Raw genomic sequence first — 17,915 nt, 5'->3', positions numbered from 1 at the left:
GATAAGATAATAACAGTCCTGCAATTCAATGGGACAGAGGTGTGTTTCTTCAATATATAGAACAGTTCACACCATCCTTTGGATAGGTATCAGCAGTAGTTGGAGCTTAGGTAACACAATACAGTTCAGAGCAGCTCTTTCTGTATGTCCCCACCAGGTGGCAACGTAATCCTCAATATAGAAAGCTTTTGCATCTAAACATAGAGTGCATATATCCAGAGACAGGGGAAAAGAAATCACTGGTTTCCTAACAAAAAACAAACACAAAAAAACCCCTGGACCTACAGATTTAAGGTCAAATAAAGTTACCCTGGGTAAGGGGTGATTTGATGTGTGCAGTTGAGAAAGCAAGGTACTCCTATAGACTGCTTGTAAGTAATCCACTGACAGCCACAGCACAGTTCACTAAAAGCAAAGTGGAGATAATTCAGGGGCAAGTCCTGTATCCTGGTTGGAACCAGCCACCTCACCTCGTTCAGTGTGACACACAGGAGAATATGTGTCGACTTCCCATATTATTGAAGCACGATTTACCAGAGAAGTGTCAGGAGAGAAGCAATAGTAGGACAGAAAGGGTTAAAATAGGATGGGTATAGGGGAAAGGCGGTGAGGGAGTAGAAGACACACTAGGATGGGTAGAATAGGAGAAAAACGAGTGAATGGATATCAGAGATTGTTAGCAAAGGTAGAAAAAGGAGAGGGGTGATACTTAGTGTTAGTACCTGGGGGAGAAAATGCACTCCGTCCTGTGTAGGCAGGTAAACAGCAGCCTTGTTGATATTATAGCAGAGGCTGCAGGACTTCCCAGACAAGGTCACCGGATGGTCTCTGTCTTAGCCGTAGAGCTGAAGGTATGAGAGACAGCAGATATCTCGTGATCCTCTGGACGCACCTATGGGTCTTGTAAAACCGGGTGATGTTCCCTTCGGGGTCCCCCACTCCACAACCCGGCAGACTGATGTTTAGGCAGTGCAGTGGCCAGAGAGATGTATCCTCGTCCCGTACGGTCCCGTCAGTCACTCACAGCCCGGGACAGAGTGTCCTCCTTTGCTGCAGCCGCAGCGTGTAGAATAGAGCGAGCACCGAATTTAGGAGTATCGTGTGAGGCTAGGGACAGCTCGCACCCCGTCACATCAACGAGGGTCGCAGGTAAGAGCCGGTGTAGGGTCTTTCCTCCTGGGTCCCGGCTGTCACACACAGTCCGGGATAGAGTGTCCTCCTGTGTTGTAGCCGCGTGTGGTAGGGCGATAGCAGGTCCCCGCCGTTGTGTGTAGAGCAGAGCGGATGCCAGACTGAGGAGCAGCCGATCACCGGAGGCTGGAGGCAGCTCGTGTCTCGTCACCGCAATCCTCAACCAGGGCCGTAGGTGGGGGCCGGCGTGGTCACGTCCCGAACGGGTCTCGTCTGTCCCTTACCGCCCGGGACAGGATGATCTCCTCCGCTGCAGCCGCGTGTGTCGGGGTGTCAGCAAATCCTCACCGCAACATGTATAGCAGAGCGGGCACCCATCTGAGGAGCGGTAGACCGTAGGAGGTTGGAGGCAACTTGCGCCTCGTCACAGCAACCCGCACCGAGGGTCGCGGATAAGTGCGTGTATGTTCCAGCAGTCACACGTCCCGCAATCCCCGCAGCCTCACACCAACGGGGACAAGCACAGAGTCTGGGAATAGCAGACTGTAGATGAAGGATAGCAGTCTCCCTCCATCGTCAGCAACTCATAGCGGGGATTCGCGCCAACGCCATGTTGGCGGTCATGCTGGCCATCCAAACCGATGGCCTGGCTCCGGGGTTAATCACCACCCTCCTCCACAATATAGGTATCCCTGCAGTCAGGGAAGCCTCAGCAGCAATGGGATGCTATTTTTATGGATGTTAGATCCACCAAAAAGGGGGATTCAGAGGGATTCTTTCTGAAGTGCAGAGGAGCTCTGTTAAAAAGCGGCCATACTAGCTGGCCACGCCCCCGGAAGTCGCACTTAAATATTTTATATTGTTACCTCAGAAAATGTGTGCCAACTGTTTAAAAGGAAAAATATAATAACAACTTTTGACCAAATTTTTATAACTGAAAAAACGAAATAAACAAAAATTGTTTGCACACAAAAACTTGTCTGTTTTCTCTACTGCAACATTGTTTGAAGATTAGCTGCAATGGTGGCCCTTATGCACTCGCTGGCAGCGTCATGCCCCCCCACCAAGCCTGGTGCATCATGTACAGTGACCCCCGCCCCATGATCATGTACATTCCACTCGGGGAGAAAGTTTTCCTTTTGTATCTCACATATGTTATGGAGAATGCAGCAGGCCGCTACTATATCTGGCATTATTTTCAAGTCCACATCATTCCTCTTCATGAGGCAGCGCCAGCGTCCTTTTAAACGCCCAAACGCATTCTCCACTGCCATACGGGCCGAACTTAGGGCATGGGTATATGATGTCTGTTCGGGGGATAAGTGAACATGCTGGGTGTAGCCCTTCATTAGCCAGCGCTGTAATGGGTATGCTGCATCACCAATGAGATGGACCGGGATGTCCACACCATGTACGATCACCGATTTCTGTTAATAAAACATTAATATTATTACAGGGGTAAAACTTGACTATTGGTTTATGGGCGAACATTAGTTTAAGTAGTAAATAATCTTACCTCTCGAGGGAAAAGCCATCCACCAAGCTTGTCCTCAGCAATACTGTAAAGATCGGAGTTGGCGAGAACCCTTGCATCATGTGACCGTCCGGGCCACCCTATGAAGACATCTGTGAAACTAAAAATAAAGGTTTATGCATTATCATAAAACAGGCCAAGCCTATTTCAAACACATTAGTGAAACAGTGCTTACCAGTATTTGTGGTCCACTACAGCTTGCAGAACAATGGAATGCCAACCCTTACGATTGTAATAGTCTGCTGGGTTGTCATGGGGGGCGATGATGGGGATGTGGGTCCCATCTATGGCACCAGCACACTGTGGGTAGCCACGCTTCTTAAACCCTTTTATAGTCTCATCTAGCCGCTGTCCTTGTGGCAAGGAAATAAAGCAATGGTACATGGTATCCAGCAATGCCCGCGTGACCTGGTAGACAATCTTGCAGACCGTGCCAATCCCTACTCCAAATAAACTGGAAACTGTGCGATACTCTCCAGGGGTAGCATACCACCAGAGAGCAATCGCTAATCGCCTGGCTGGCTCAATGGGCTTACGGAACCTGGTGGTCTGCATGGTTATTGCAGGGGACAGTAGTTCCAAAACATACTCGAATGTAGCGCGAGACATCCTGAAGTTTGACATCCACTGCTCCTCCTGATATGCTAGAATAGTCTGCATGAATGCTTCCCCATGTCTGCGATCTCTCATCCACATTCTTCGGCTTGGTGTACAGTTCATTGTTATTAAAGAAATAACAACAGTGGATGATATACGCGCTCTCCTCCTTTTCAAATATTTGCGTCGATAGGTAGCCCTCTCTGCAAAGAATTGAGCTCTCCTTCTCCAGCTCTGCAGTAGGTAGCACAAGGTGAAAAGCTGCATCAAGCTGTCTGTAGCAGAAAGCAGCAGTAAACTGCAAACAGTCTGCGACTCCATGCTAGACACAGCTACTGCACCGGTGTCCATTGCTGCAATGCTGTGAGCAGGCCCCACCCCTCCCTTTTGGTCCTTTTGATGACATCATCTTGATGAGACAGTAAAAAGTCCATTTGTAATGACAGCAATAGGCTTTTACAGAGCTTACCCGGGTTAAGTGGAAACAGATCAGACACGGGAATAACCCGTGTCGAAGTGTAGTGGAAACGGGGGAGCCGACACGGGTTGTAGCTAGAGATGAGCGCCTGAAATTTTTCGGGTTTTGTGCTTTGGTTTTGGGTTCGGTTCCGCGGCCGTGTTTTGGGTTCGACCGCGTTTTGGCAAAACCTCACCGAATTTTTTTTGTCGGATTCGGGTGTGTTTTGGATTCGGGTGTTTTTTTAAAAAAACACTAAAAAACAGCTTAAATCATAGAATTTGGGGGTCATTTTGATCCCATATTATTATTAACCTCAAAAACCATAATTTCCACTCATTTTCAGTCTATTCTGAATACCTCACACCTCACAATATTATTTTTAGTCCTAAAATTTGCACCAAGGTCGCTGGATGACTAAGCTAAGCGACACTAGTGGCCGACACAAACACCTGGCCCATCTAGGAGTGGCACTGCAGTGTCACGCAGGATGTCCCTTCCAAAAAACCCTTCCCAATCAGCACATGACGCAAAGAAAAAAAGAGGCGCAATGAGGTAGCTGACTGTGTGAGTAAGATAAGCGACCCTAGTGGCCGACACAAACACCGGGCCCATTTAGGAGTGGCACTGCAGTGTCACGCAGGATGTCCCTTCCAAAAAACCCTCCCCAATCAGCACATGACGCAAAGAAAAAAAGAGGCGCAATGAGGTAGCTGACTGTGTGAGTAAGATTAGCGACCCTAGTGGCCGACACAAACACCGGGCCCATTTAGGAGTGGCACTGCAGTGTCACGCAGGATGTCCCTTCCAAAAAACCCTCCCCAATCAGCACATGACGCAAAGAAAAAAAGAGGCGCAATGAGGTAGCTGACTGTGTGAGTAAGATTAGCGACCCTAGTGGCCGACACAAACACCGGGCCCATTTAGGAGTGGCACTGCAGTGTCACGCAGGATGTCCCTTCCAAAAAACCCTCCCCAATCAGCACATGACGCAAAGAAAAAAAGAGGCGCAATGAGGTAGCTGACTGTGTGAGTAAGATTAGCGACCCTAGTGGCCGACACAAACACCGGGCCCATTTAGGAGTGGCACTGCAGTGTCACGCAGGATGTCCCTTCCAAAAAAACCTCCCCAATCAGCACATGACGCAAAGAAAAAAAGAGGCGCAATGAGGTAGCTGACTGTGTGAGTAAGATTAGCGACCCTAGTGGCCGACACAAACACCGGGCCCATTTAGGAGTGGCACTGCAGTGTCACGCAGGATGTCCCTTCCAAAAAACCCTCCCCAATCAGCACATGACGCAAAGAAAAAAAGAGGCGCAATGAGGTAGCTGACTGTGTGAGTAAGATTAGCGACCCTAGTGGCCGACACAAACACCGGGCCCATTTAGGAGTGGCACTGCAGTGTCACGCAGGATGTCCCTTCCAAAAAACCCTCCCCAAACAGCACATGACGCAAAGAAAAAGAAAAGAAAAAAGAGGTGCAAGATGGAATTGTCCTTGGGCCCTCCCACCCACCCTTATGTTGTATAAACAAAACAGGACATGCACACTTTAACCAACCCATCATTTCAGTGACAGGGTCTGCCACACGACTGTGACTGATATGACGGGTTGGTTTGGACCCCCCCCAAAAAAGAAGCAATTAATCTCTCCTTGCACAAACTGGCTCTACAGAGGCAAGATGTCCACCTCATCATCACCCTCCGATATATCACCGTGTACATCCCCCTCCTCACAGATTATCAATTCGTCCCCACTGGAATCCACCATCTCAGCTCCCTGTGTACTTTGTGGAGGCAATTGCTGCTGGTCAATGTCTCCGCGGAGGAATTGATTATAATTCATTTTAATGAACATCATCTTCTCCACATTTTCTGGATGTAACCTCGTACGCCGATTGCTGACAAGGTGAGCGGCGGCACTAAACACTCTTTCGGAGTACACACTTGTGGGAGGGCAACTTAGGTAGAATAAAGCCAGTTTGTGCTATGGCCTCCAAATTGCCTCTTTTTCCTGCCAGTATAAGTATGGACTGTGTGACGTGCCTACTTGGATGCGGTCACTCATATAATCCTCCACCATTCTTTCAATGGTGAGAGAATCATATGCAGTGACAGTAGACGACATGTCCGTAATCGTTGTCAGGTCCTTCAGTCCGGACCAGATGTCAGCATCAGCAGTCGCTCCAGACTGCCCTGCATCACCGCCAGCGGGTGGGCTCGGAATTCTGAGCCTTTTCCTCGCACCCCCAGTTGCGGGAGAATGTGAAGGAGGAGATGTTGACAGGTCGCGTTCCGCTTGACTTGACAATTTTCTCACCAGCAGGTCTTTCAACCCCAGCAGACTTGTGTCTGCCGGAAAGAGAGATCCAAGGTAGGCTTTAAATCTAGGATCGAGCACGGTGGCCAAAATGTAGTGCTCTGATTTCAACAGATTGACCACCCGTGAATCCTTGTTAAGCGAATTAAGGGCTCCATCCACAAGTCCCACATGCCTAGCGGAATCGCTCCGTGTTAGCTCCTCCTTCAATGTCTCCAGCTTCTTCTGCAAAAGCCTGATGAGGGGAATGACCTGACTCAGGCTGGCAGTGTCTGAACTGACTTCACGTGTGGCAAGTTCAAAGGGCATCAGAACCTTGCACAACGTTGAAATCATTCTCCACTGCGCTTGAGACAGGTGCATTCCACCTCCTATATCGTGCTCAATTGTATAGGCTTGAATGGCCTTTTGCTGCTCCTCCAACCTCTGAAGCATATAGAGGGTTGAATTCCACCTCGTTACCACTTCTTGCTTCAGATGATGGCAGGGCAGGTTCAGTAGTTTTTGGTGGTGCTCCAGTCTTCTGTACGTGGTGCCTGTACGCCGAAAGTGTCCCGCAATTTTTCTGGCCACCGACAGCATCTCTTGCACGCCCCTGTCGTTTTTTAAATAATTCTGCACCACCAAATTCAAGGTATGTGCAAAACATGGGACGTGCTGGAATTTGCCCATATTTAATGCACACACAATATTGCTGGCGTTGTCCGATGCCACAAATCCACAGGAGAGTCCAATTGGGGTAAGCCATTCCGCGATGATCTTCCTCAGTTGCCGTAAGAGGTTTTCAGCTGTGTGCGTATTCTGGAAACCGGTGATACAAAGCGTAGCCTGCCTAGGAAAGAGTTGGCGTTTGCGAGATGCTGCTACTGGTGCCGCCGCTGCTGTTCTTGCGGCGGGAGTCCATACATCTACCCAGTGGGCTGTCACAGTCATATAGTCCTGACCCTGCCCTGCTCCACTTGTCCACATGTCCGTGGTTAAGTGGACATTGGGTACAACTGCATTTTTTAGGACACTGGTGAGTCTTTTTCTGATGTCCGTGTACATTCTCGGTATCGCCTGCCTAGAGAAGTGGAACCTAGATGGTATTTGGTAACGGGGGCACACTGCCTCAATAAATTGTCTAGTTCCCTGTGAACTAACGGCGGATACCGGACGCACGTCTAACACCAACATAGTTGTCAAGGCCTCAGTTTTTTTGCAGCAGGATGACTGCTGTGATATTTCATCTTCCTCGCAAAGGACTGTTGAACAGTCAATTGCTTACTAGAAGTAGTACAAGTGGGCTTACGACTTCCCCTCTGGGATGACCATCGACTCCCAGCAGCAACAACAGCAGCGCCAGCAGCAGTAGGCGTTACACGCAAGGATGCATCGGAGGAATCCCAGGCAGGAGAGGACTCGTCAGAATTGCCAGTGACATTGCCTGCAGGACTATTGGCATTCCTGGGGAAGGAGGAAATTGACACTGAGGGAGTTGGTGGAGTGGTTTGCGTGAGCTTGGTTACAAGAGGAAGGGATTTACTGGTCAGTGGACTGCTTCCGCTGTCACCCAAAGTTTTTGAACTTGTCACTGACTTATTATGAATGCGCTGCAGGTGACGTATAAGGGAGGATGTTCCGAGGTGGTTAACGTCCTTACCCCTACTTATTACAGCTTGACAAAGGGAACACACGGCTTGACACCTGTTGTCCGCATTTCTGTTGAAATAGTTCCACACCGAAGAGCTGATTTTTTTGGTATTTTCACCAGGCATGTCAACGGCCATATTCCTCCCACGGACAACAGGTGTCTCCCCGGGTGCCTGACTTAAACAAACCACCTCACCATCAGAATCCTCCTGGTCAATTTCCTCCCCAGCGCCAGCAACACCCATATCCTCCTCATCCTGGTGTACTTCAACACTGACATCTTCAATCTGACTATCAGGAACTGGACTGCGGGTGCTCCTTCCAGCACTTGCAGGGGGCGTGCAAATGGTGGAAGGCGCATGCTCTTCACGTCCAGTGTTGGGAAGGTCAGGCATCGCAACCGACACAATTGGACTCTCCTTGTGGATTTGGGATTTCGAAGAACGCACAGTTCTTTGCGGTGCTACTACTTTTGCCAGCTTGAGTCTTTTCATTTTTCTAGCGAGAGGCTGAGTGCCTCCATCCTCATGTGAAGCTGAACCACTAGCCATGAACATAGGCCAGGGCCTCAGCCGTTCCTTGCCACTCCGTGTGGTAAATGGCATATTGGCAAGTTTACGCTTCTCCTCCGACAATTTTATTTTAGGTTTTGGAGTCCTTTTTTTACTGATATTTGGTGTTTTGGATTTGACATGCTCTGTACTATGACATTGGGCATCGGCCTTGGCAGACGACGTTGCTGGCATTTCATCGTCTTGGCCATGACTAGTGGCAGCAGCTTCAGCACGAGGTGGAAGTGGATCTTGATCTTTCCCTAATTTTGGAACCTCAACATTTTTGTTCTCCATATTTTAATAGGCACAACTAAAAGGCACCTCAGGTAAACAATGGAGATGGATGGATACTAGTATACAATTAAGGACGGACTGCCGAGTGCCGACACAGAGGTAGCTACAGCCGTGAACTACCGTACTGTGTCTGCTGCTAATATAGACTGGTTGATAAAGAGATGTCGTAGTATGTATGTATGAAGAAGAAAGAAAAAAAAACCACGGTTAGGTGGTATACAATTATGGACGGACTGCCGAGTGCCGACACAGAGGTAGCCACAGCCGTGAACTACCGTACTGTACTGTGTCTGCTGCTAATATAGACTGGTTGATAAAGAGATGTCGTAGTATGTATGTATGAAGAAGAAAGAAAAAAAAACCACGGGTAGGTGGTATACAATTATGGACGGACTGCCGAGTGCCGACACAGAGGTAGCCACAGCCGTGAACTACCGTACTGTACTGTGTCTGCTGCTAATATAGACTGGTTGATAAAGAGATGTAGTAGTATGTATGTATAAAGAAGAAAGAAAAAAAAACCACAGGTAGGTGGTATACAATTATGGACGGACTGCCGAGTGCCGACACAGAGGTAGCCACAGCCGTGAACTACCGTACTGTACTGTGTCTGCTGCTAATATAGACTGGTTGATAAAGAGATGTCGTAGTATGTATGTATAAAGAAGAAAGAAAAAAAAACCACGGTTAGGTGGTATACAATTATGGACGGACTGCCGAGTGCCGACACAGAGGTAGCCACAGCCGTGAACTACCGTACTGTACTGTGTCTGCTGCTAATATAGACTGGTTGATAAAGAGATGTCGTAGTATGTATGTATGAAGAAGAAAGAAAAAAAAACCACGGTTAGGTGGTATACAATTATGGACGGACTGCCGAGTGCCGACACAGAGGTAGCCACAGCCGTGAACTACCGTACTGTACTGTGTCTGCTGCTAATATAGACTGGTTGATAAAGAGATGTCGTAGTATGTATGTATAAAGAAGAAAGAAAAAAAAACCACGGTTAGGTGGTATACAATTATGGACGGACTGCCGAGTGCCGACACAGAGGTAGCCACAGCCGTGAACTACCGTACTGTACTGTGTCTGCTGCTAATATAGACTGGTTGATAAAGAGATGTAGTAGTATGTATGTATAAAGAAGAAAGAAAAAAAAACCACGGGTAGGTGGTATACAATTATGGATGGACTGCCGAGTGCCGACACAGAGGTAGCTACAGCCGTGAACTACCGTACTGTGTCTGCTGCGACTGGATGATAAATAATGATATAAAAAATATATATATATCACTACTGCAGCCGGACAGGTATATATATTATATAATGACGGACCTGCTGGACACTGTCTGTCAGCAGAATGAGTTTTTTATAGAATAAAAAAAAAAACACCACACAAGTGAAGTCACACGACGAGTGTTTAACTTTTTCAGGCAATCACAATATAGTATACTACTAACTATACTGGTGGTCAGGTCACTGGTCAGTCACACTGGCAGTGGCACTCCTGCAGCAAAAGTGTGCACTGTTTAATTTTAATATAATATGTACTCCTGGCTCCTGCTATAACCTATAACTGGCACTGCAGTGCTCCCCAGTCTCCCCCACAATTATAAGCTGTGTGAGCTGAGCACAGTCAGATATATAATATATACATAGATGATGCAGCACACTGGGCTGAGCAGTGCACACAGATATGGTATGTGACTGTCTTGTACTCCTGGCTCCTGCTATAACCTATAACTGGCACTGCAGTGCTCCCCAGTCTCCCCCACAATTATAAGCTGTGTGAGCTGAGCACAGTCAGATATATAATATATACATAGATGATGCAGGCATGCAGCACACTGGGCTGAGCAGTGCACACAGATATGGTATGTGACTGAGTCACTGTGTGTACCGTTTTTTTCAGGCAGAGAACGGATATATTAAATAAAACAACTGCACTGCTGGTGGTCACTGTGGTCAGTCACTAAACTCTGCACTCTCTTCTACAGTATCAGCCTCAGGTCAATCTCTCTCTCTCTCTCCTAATCTAAATGGAGAGGACGCCAGCCACGTCCTCTCCCTATCAATCTCAATGCACGTGTGAAAATGGCGGCGACGCGCGGCTCCTTATATAGAATCCGAGTCTCGCGAGAATCCGACAGCGTCATGATGACGTTCGGGCGCGCTCGGGTTAACCGAGCAAGGCGGGAAGATCCGAGTCGCTCGGACCCGTGAAAAAAAACATGAAGTTCGTGCGGGTTCGGATTCAGAGAAACCGAACCCGCTCATCTCTAGTTGTAGCCGTGTTAAACATCCCGGATCGGACACGGTACGTAGGTGGAAAAGGGGTATTAGTGACAGGAAGGGGGGGTGGACGCGACGCGACGCTGCTCACTGTCTGTCATCCGGATTGACAGGTGCGGCGGGGAGGTGGGAGGGCCCTGAAACCGGAGATCAGACTGAGGAGCCTTCTGTTTATGCTGCCAGTGCCGCCGCTGCTTGTCAGTGTGACAGCGTGCGGCAGCTGGCAGCAATACTAGAAAGCCAGGTGTAGCAGAGTGGAGAGAGCGCCTTTGATGTGCGGCGCCTCCCTGCTTTGCTGAGCAGGTAGCGCCGGCACTGTGGGCTGCGGCTGGGCAATGGGGCTGTACGGAGCTCTGATGCTCCGTACAGTGTTAAACAGGGCCGTGACTGTGCGCTCCCCAGGGCTCTGCGCTGTGTGCGAGGCCCCTCTCGCACACACCTAGTTACGGCCCTGCAATGCAGGAATATATATAATGAGGATTACAGTAAAAAGGTGACATCTTTGAGATTTGGGAATAAACATCCCTAAGAAATCATCACATTACGGGCTCTGGGGGTTATTCAGGTTTGTTAGCATACAAAAAAAAAGCGCACTAATGGGCAAAATCATGTTGCACTGCAGGTGGGGCAGATGTAGCATGTGCAGAGAGGGAAGCGGTTACGTCGCCGGTGCCCGGGATCCCGACAGTCAGCATACAGACGTCGGGATCCCAAACACTCACAATGCCGCCAGCTGGCAGAAGGAGAGGGGACTGCTGCAGTGGCGCCTCCACCAATTACATAGCGCTGCTGCGGCTCCAGTCCCCCTCCCTCCACCTCCTTCTCCCCTGCGGCTGCCCGGGATCTGCCATCACGAGGACTCTGACTTCCAGCGGGGAGAGATGGTAAGTATCTATCTCTCTATCTATTCTGTCTGACGCAATGTGTAAAAAGGGGAATGCTGTCTGCCGTAATGTGTAAAAAGGGGGGTGCTGTTTGCCGTAATGTGTAAAAAGGGGATGCTGTCTGCCGTAATGTGTAAAAAGGGGACGCTGTCTGCCATAATGTGTAAAAAGGGTGACGCTGTCTGCCGTAACGTGTAAATAGGGGATGCTGTCTGCCGTAATGTGTAAAAAGGGGGACGCTGTCTGCCATAATGTGTAAAAAGGGGACGCTGTCTGCCGTAATGTGTAAAAAGGGGGACGCTGTCTGCCGTAATGTGTAAAAAGGGGGACGCTGTCTGCCGTAGTGTGTAAAAAGGGGACGCTGTCTGCCGTAATGTGTAAAAAGGGGGACGCTGTCTGCCGTAATGTGTAAAAAGGGGACGCTGTCTGCCGTAATGTGTAAAAAGGGGGACTGTCTGCCGTAATGTGTAAAAGGGGCTCTACTTGGTGTAGTGGCGCTACTGTGCAGCGTAATTTGAATAATGGAGACTACTGTGCACCGTAGTATGAATTGCTATTATTTTGTGGCCACGCCCCTTCCCCAGTGAAGCCACGCTCCTATATATTTTTCCCGCACCTACGGCGCGCACTGCCCCTATTTTGCATGGAGGGGGCGCCAACACCGTTTCTTGCACACAGCGCTAAAATGCCTAGTTACGGCACTGCCACTTATAGGGGTCAATTCAATTAGACTCACCCCGAGAGCTGGTACAGCTAAATGCCGCAGTTAGAGACTGGTGGATTTTCGTTAACCATGGACGAAATAAACAAACTCCGTGGTTCTATCCTTCACTGCGTCAACAGTACAGATATCAACAGTAAAGCAATGTGTAAAGTAAGCAGCACTAATACAGGTAAAAAAAAAAAAATTACCAGCTTGGTCCTGCAAATGTATATATTTTTATTTAATTTAAAAAAGTTGGGACTTCCTTTAGACCACCCTACCATCATTTTTGTTTTTTGTTTACATCTATGAATCACGCCGGCACATTTATGGTATACCTTAGAAATAGAGTACACAGAAACAAAAGCCTCTTTCAGGCACGCTGTCAGGAATTTGCAGTAAGAATGAGCTGTAAGGGTACCAACAAATTTGTACACGTTTGTATACACTGTGGCGAGAGGGCTTGTGTCTCCCCACAATTGCCCACATTTCTGTGGGAACAGCTCCCTCCAAGGGAGAGAAAAACAAGACCTGCACATTCTGCACCTGCAGTAGAAGTGTGGAACTCTGGTGTTTATGGGCTGCACAGCTCAAGGTGGGAAAAAAAATAGAATTCCGGGTCTTCCAGCTCACAGAGAGCCAGCAGGAAGTCAGAAGCAGGGGAGGGGCTTAAAATTCCCATGCAACCACTGCATGGGGGAACTGATGCCTGTTAGAGGCCAACAAGTAGGCTAGAGTCATATAGTGCCAGGGAATGTGGACGTTGGCTGCAGTGGTGCAAGTAAAAATATTTTCTTAGTGGTACTGAGTGCCGAAATATGTGTGTGGTCATATGTTGTGGGGGCGTGGCCACATGCCACTAGTGGGAGTGGCTACATGACACTAGCGGCGTGGCCACACGACACAGTCCCTTTTCTTTGGACTCTGGAGGCAAGGCTAGAAATATATAGTAATGCCTCCAGTATAATAAATATATATAGTAATGCCCCCAATTTGCTAACAATATATAGTAATGCCTCCAGGATTCTTTGTGGCGCATTATAATTGTGACAATGGCAGTCAGGGGTGCAAAGTGTGTAGCAGGTGGTACTGAGTACCCGCTGTCAAATTCTTAAGGTTACTCCGTACCCGAACGTACCCGCATACTTGCACCACTGCTTGGCTGTGCCAGAAGAGCATGGCAGACGGTGGCTGTAGTTCGTTGCAGCAGAATGACTATTAAGCATGGGGAGTGCTAAGACGTTTACCTTGCATTTGTTTATTTTAAGTTATGTATCTGTGTGATCAGGCCCAAGTTTGTGCGTGCTGTGTGTCTGACACCAGTAAAGACACTGTGTTTTACCGGAAAACCTGCCAAAGAGTCCCTATTTCAAGTACTCGTTTTACAACACACACACACACACACTGACCAACCATAGCATTAAAATCACCTGCCTAAAATTGTATAGATCCCCTTCGTGCCACCAAAACAGCTCTGACCCATCAAGGCATGGACTCTAGACGACCTCTGAAGGTGTGCTATGGTATCTGGCACTAAGACAGCAGGTCCTCTAAGTCCTGTAAGTTGTGAGGTTAGGCCTCCGTGGGTCGGACTTGTTTTTTTCAGCACATTCCCACAGATTCTCGATTGAACCATTACTAAACACTTTTTGCAGTGCTGCAGGGAGCATTATCCTGTGGAAAGAGGACAGTGCAATCTGAGAATATTGTTACCATGGAGTGGTTGGTACTTGGTTTGCAACAATGTTTAGGTAAGTGGCACATGTCAAAGTAACATCCATAAACATCCTAGTGACATTTGGTGGACCCCTTCGTTCTAAGTAAGCATTCGTTACCTCTCATACCAAGAAATAAAGACACGGAGACTTGAATTTGGCAGAAAAATTGCTAGCTATTTATTTGACCCTAACCATAGCAAACCTGTAAATGAAAACTTTTGTTAAGATGCCGAATCAGCCGGCATATGGTGGCAGAAAAAAGAACGGCTCTATTAACTGACGCTAACCTTAAAGTGCTAAAATCAAAACCATCCTAATTTAATTACAAACTATCAACAACGGTAATAGGTGCTAGCTCCACCCCCACAGTGACTTTCCACCCTGATGGGTGCCCATTCCGCTGCCTCCCGGTCGGGTGGTCGAGCGGCCAATAAGTCGATGGAGGTGAGTGCACCTAAACCAAATCAAACTGTAAATCACTACAGCTTACCATACAACTACAAACTGCCGTTCTTTTCCGCCGATAAATAGCCAACGATAAAACCAGCCAACAATTCAATGCCAATGCACTCCGTGCCAGAACCTCTACCAACAGGGCGGGAGGGTGGGAAGGCAATTTCACCAACAAGAGAGAGACAAAATGGCTATCCTTCCCTATATATACTAACCCTCCCCTTTTCCAAAGGGCTGTACTTTCCTTTCCAGCTAGGTCCACCCCTCACAAGTTGTTTAACTCATTCCTTTCCTATGCTGTCAATTCTCTCTCTCCTAAACATCCTAGTGACATTTGGTGGACCCCTTCGTTCTAAGTAAGCATTCGTTACCTCTCATACCAAGAAATAAAGACACGGAGACTTGAATTTGGCAGAAAAATTGCTAGCTATTTATTTGGCCCTAACCATAGCAAACCTGTAAATGAAAACTTTTGTTAAGATGCCGAATCAGCCGGCATATGGTGGCAGAAAAAAGAACGGCTCTATTAACTGACGCTAACCTTAAAGTGCTAAAATCAAAACCATCCTAATTTAATTACAAACTATCAACAACGGTAATAGGTGCTAGCTCCACCCCCACAGTGACTTTCCACCCTGATGGGTGCCCATTCCGCTGCCTCCCGGTCGGGTGGTCGAGCGGCCAATAAGTCGATGGAGGTGAGTGCACCTAAACCAAATCAAACTGTAAATCACTACAGCTTACCATACAACTACAAACTGCCGTTCTTTTCCGCCAACAGTGAAAGACTCCTCCCCAGAGTCTTCGCACCGCCACCATAACCTCACCCTAACTCCTGCAACACTAGGAACAGTTCCTCCAGGAAAAACATCATCCCCTCATTGGATAGATGTACACCATCAGGCCGAAAAAGGTGACTGTCTCGGAACCGAATCCTAGGGTGGCGAACTACCTTGCCTCCGTGGGACAGCACCCACTTCACCACCGCCCCATTCACCTTCTTTCTGGCCTCATCAATTACGCGTCCGTCCGCCACACCTCGCCAACTCAATCTTGGCACCATCAAGGAGAACACCAATATGCAATTGGTCCATTCCGCGGCCACACTTGCCAGATCCTGTATCATGGCCCACCGCAACTCCAAAGATGTCCTCTTTCCCAGGTCGTTGCCACCTAGATGGACAACCAATACTCTAGGAACTCCATGCTTGCTGGCCTGACTAACTAGCCTACTCCTCAGATCTTTCCACATCATTCCTCGCCAACCAAGCCATCTAACTCCTTGAGCCCTAGGAAACCGCTGAGCCCCAGCCGAGGCTAAAAACTTTGCGGCCCAAAACACATACGAGTGGCCCACCACCCAAACGGTCAAGTCATCAGCAAACCAACCTGAAGAGGAGGAAAAAAGGAGGTAAAATTGGTTACTAAATATCTACACCAATAATTCAGTAAGTGCGTTAACCTGAAGGATCTGCCAAAAAGAAAAAAAATTTGTTTCCGAATATTGCAGAAATCTCGGCCTAGCCGATCTGCCTGAGCTTCCGGCCAATTTGAAGCAGAACATGAACACACAAATGGGGAAGTTGAAAACAAAATTAAGAAAATAAAAGGGACGGGGGGGGGGGGGGGGGGGTAAAAACAGGGTAAAACACGTAAGAACTCAGCTGGAGGTGAAAGCGTAAAACCTGCTGAGGGACTCTGATTAGAACAGATTAGCCGAACTGTGAATTAGAATTCAGTCCGTCAAGTCAGGCAAAAAATCGCAAAATAACTCCAGACCCCCGCTGCCGGCTCGTGCCCGCAACGGCGAGTAGCTAATCCCTGAGTAGGATAAAAAACGGGAAGACAAACAAAAACGCACAACACCATAACGTACTGAACTGTAACAATCATGATTAACAACAGCAAGTGCACAGAACGCACGCGCTAGCCAACATCCCATGCAACGGGGCGAATATACCGTCTGTAACTTGACGACTTCCATCGCCCCACCGCCTGGATCTCAGCCATGGAAAATCCCGCCGCCGCAGCCGACGTTGCAGCCCCTATGCAGAAGGAATGCGTCCCGAACGCAGCGGGTGGAAGGCCCAAGCTCACAAGACAGCGACCCAGCATCCAACGAAATTGATATTTCGTCACCGGCAGCCCATCATAATGCAGCAGCCATGACCCCCGACCGTCGGGCCGTACTGCCTCATACTGCACTGCCAACCTTACTGGGCAAATGCTCTCATCAAGAGCCGGAACCAAGGTGACCCATCGACCTCTCCCCACTTGGTCCGTCTTAGAGCGACGCAATCTGCAAAGCAAGGACCTCTCACCCACCACCACGTCTCCGAGAAGCATGCGCGAATCTGCTCGCTTAGAAGGCGCTACCAATTCGGAAACCCTAAAGGCCCCGTGGTAAGCCATTGAGAACGCCAAGCTAAACAACAGCGACTCAAACATGGACGATGCGACACCTCCCACCGCTCTGATGACAGCCGGCAACAAGGCCGCGTCAATGGGCCGCCTCCTGTCAGGCGGCGTCGGCGCGACTCGCGCCCATCCTTTCATCGCCTTCAGCAGAATCCCACTTTTCGTCACGTCGGGGACGCCCTTTATTTTGCTGAAAAACAATATACCAGCCAAGTACCGGGATACCACCGCTCTGGACCTACCCGAAACATACAGCTGCCAAATAAAAGAAAGCATCATCCGATGCCCGCTCTTACCTTGCGAATTCCGTCCTTGAACAAACTCCTCCCACTCGCTCCAAGCTTGCCTGTAAGCCGTAAGCATACTTGGCGCGACTGACCGCAACGCTAGACCCTCCAGTCCGGCCCGATCACCTGCTAAACATAACCGGGACAATGAAAACCATGCTCGTCGGCCTCGGGTGCCAACAAACAAAATCTTTCCCACTGCCCTCGTGATAATGCGTCAGCAATTCCGTTCTCCAGCCCCGGCACGTGCTGCGCACGGAACCACACGTTTCGTCGTAGGCATGTCAACAGCAACTGCCCCAGCACCCGCAGAACGACCAGCGACTTCGCCCTCTGGTTATTAATCGCATGCACCACGCCCAGATTGTCACATCTAAACAAGATGCTGCGATGAGCCAGCCGATCGCCCCATACCTCCAGTGCTACCATAATGGGGAAAAGCTCCAGAAGCAAAAGGTCCTTAGTTAAACCTTCGCGATGCTATTCCGCCAGCCACGAGGCCGCGCACCAAGACCCCTCCAGATAGCAACCGAATCCAGAGGCACCCGCTGCATCGGTGAACAGCTGCAACCTAGCGCTGTCCACCATTGGGGCCTGCCATATACACACCCCGTTGAAGTACTCTAGGAATGAGGCCCAT

Source organism: Pseudophryne corroboree, chromosome 10, assembly GCF_028390025.1.
Source record: "Pseudophryne corroboree isolate aPseCor3 chromosome 10, aPseCor3.hap2, whole genome shotgun sequence".
Taxonomy (NCBI): Eukaryota; Metazoa; Chordata; class Amphibia; order Anura; family Myobatrachidae; genus Pseudophryne; species Pseudophryne corroboree.
This window is presented reverse-complemented; position numbering follows the sequence as displayed.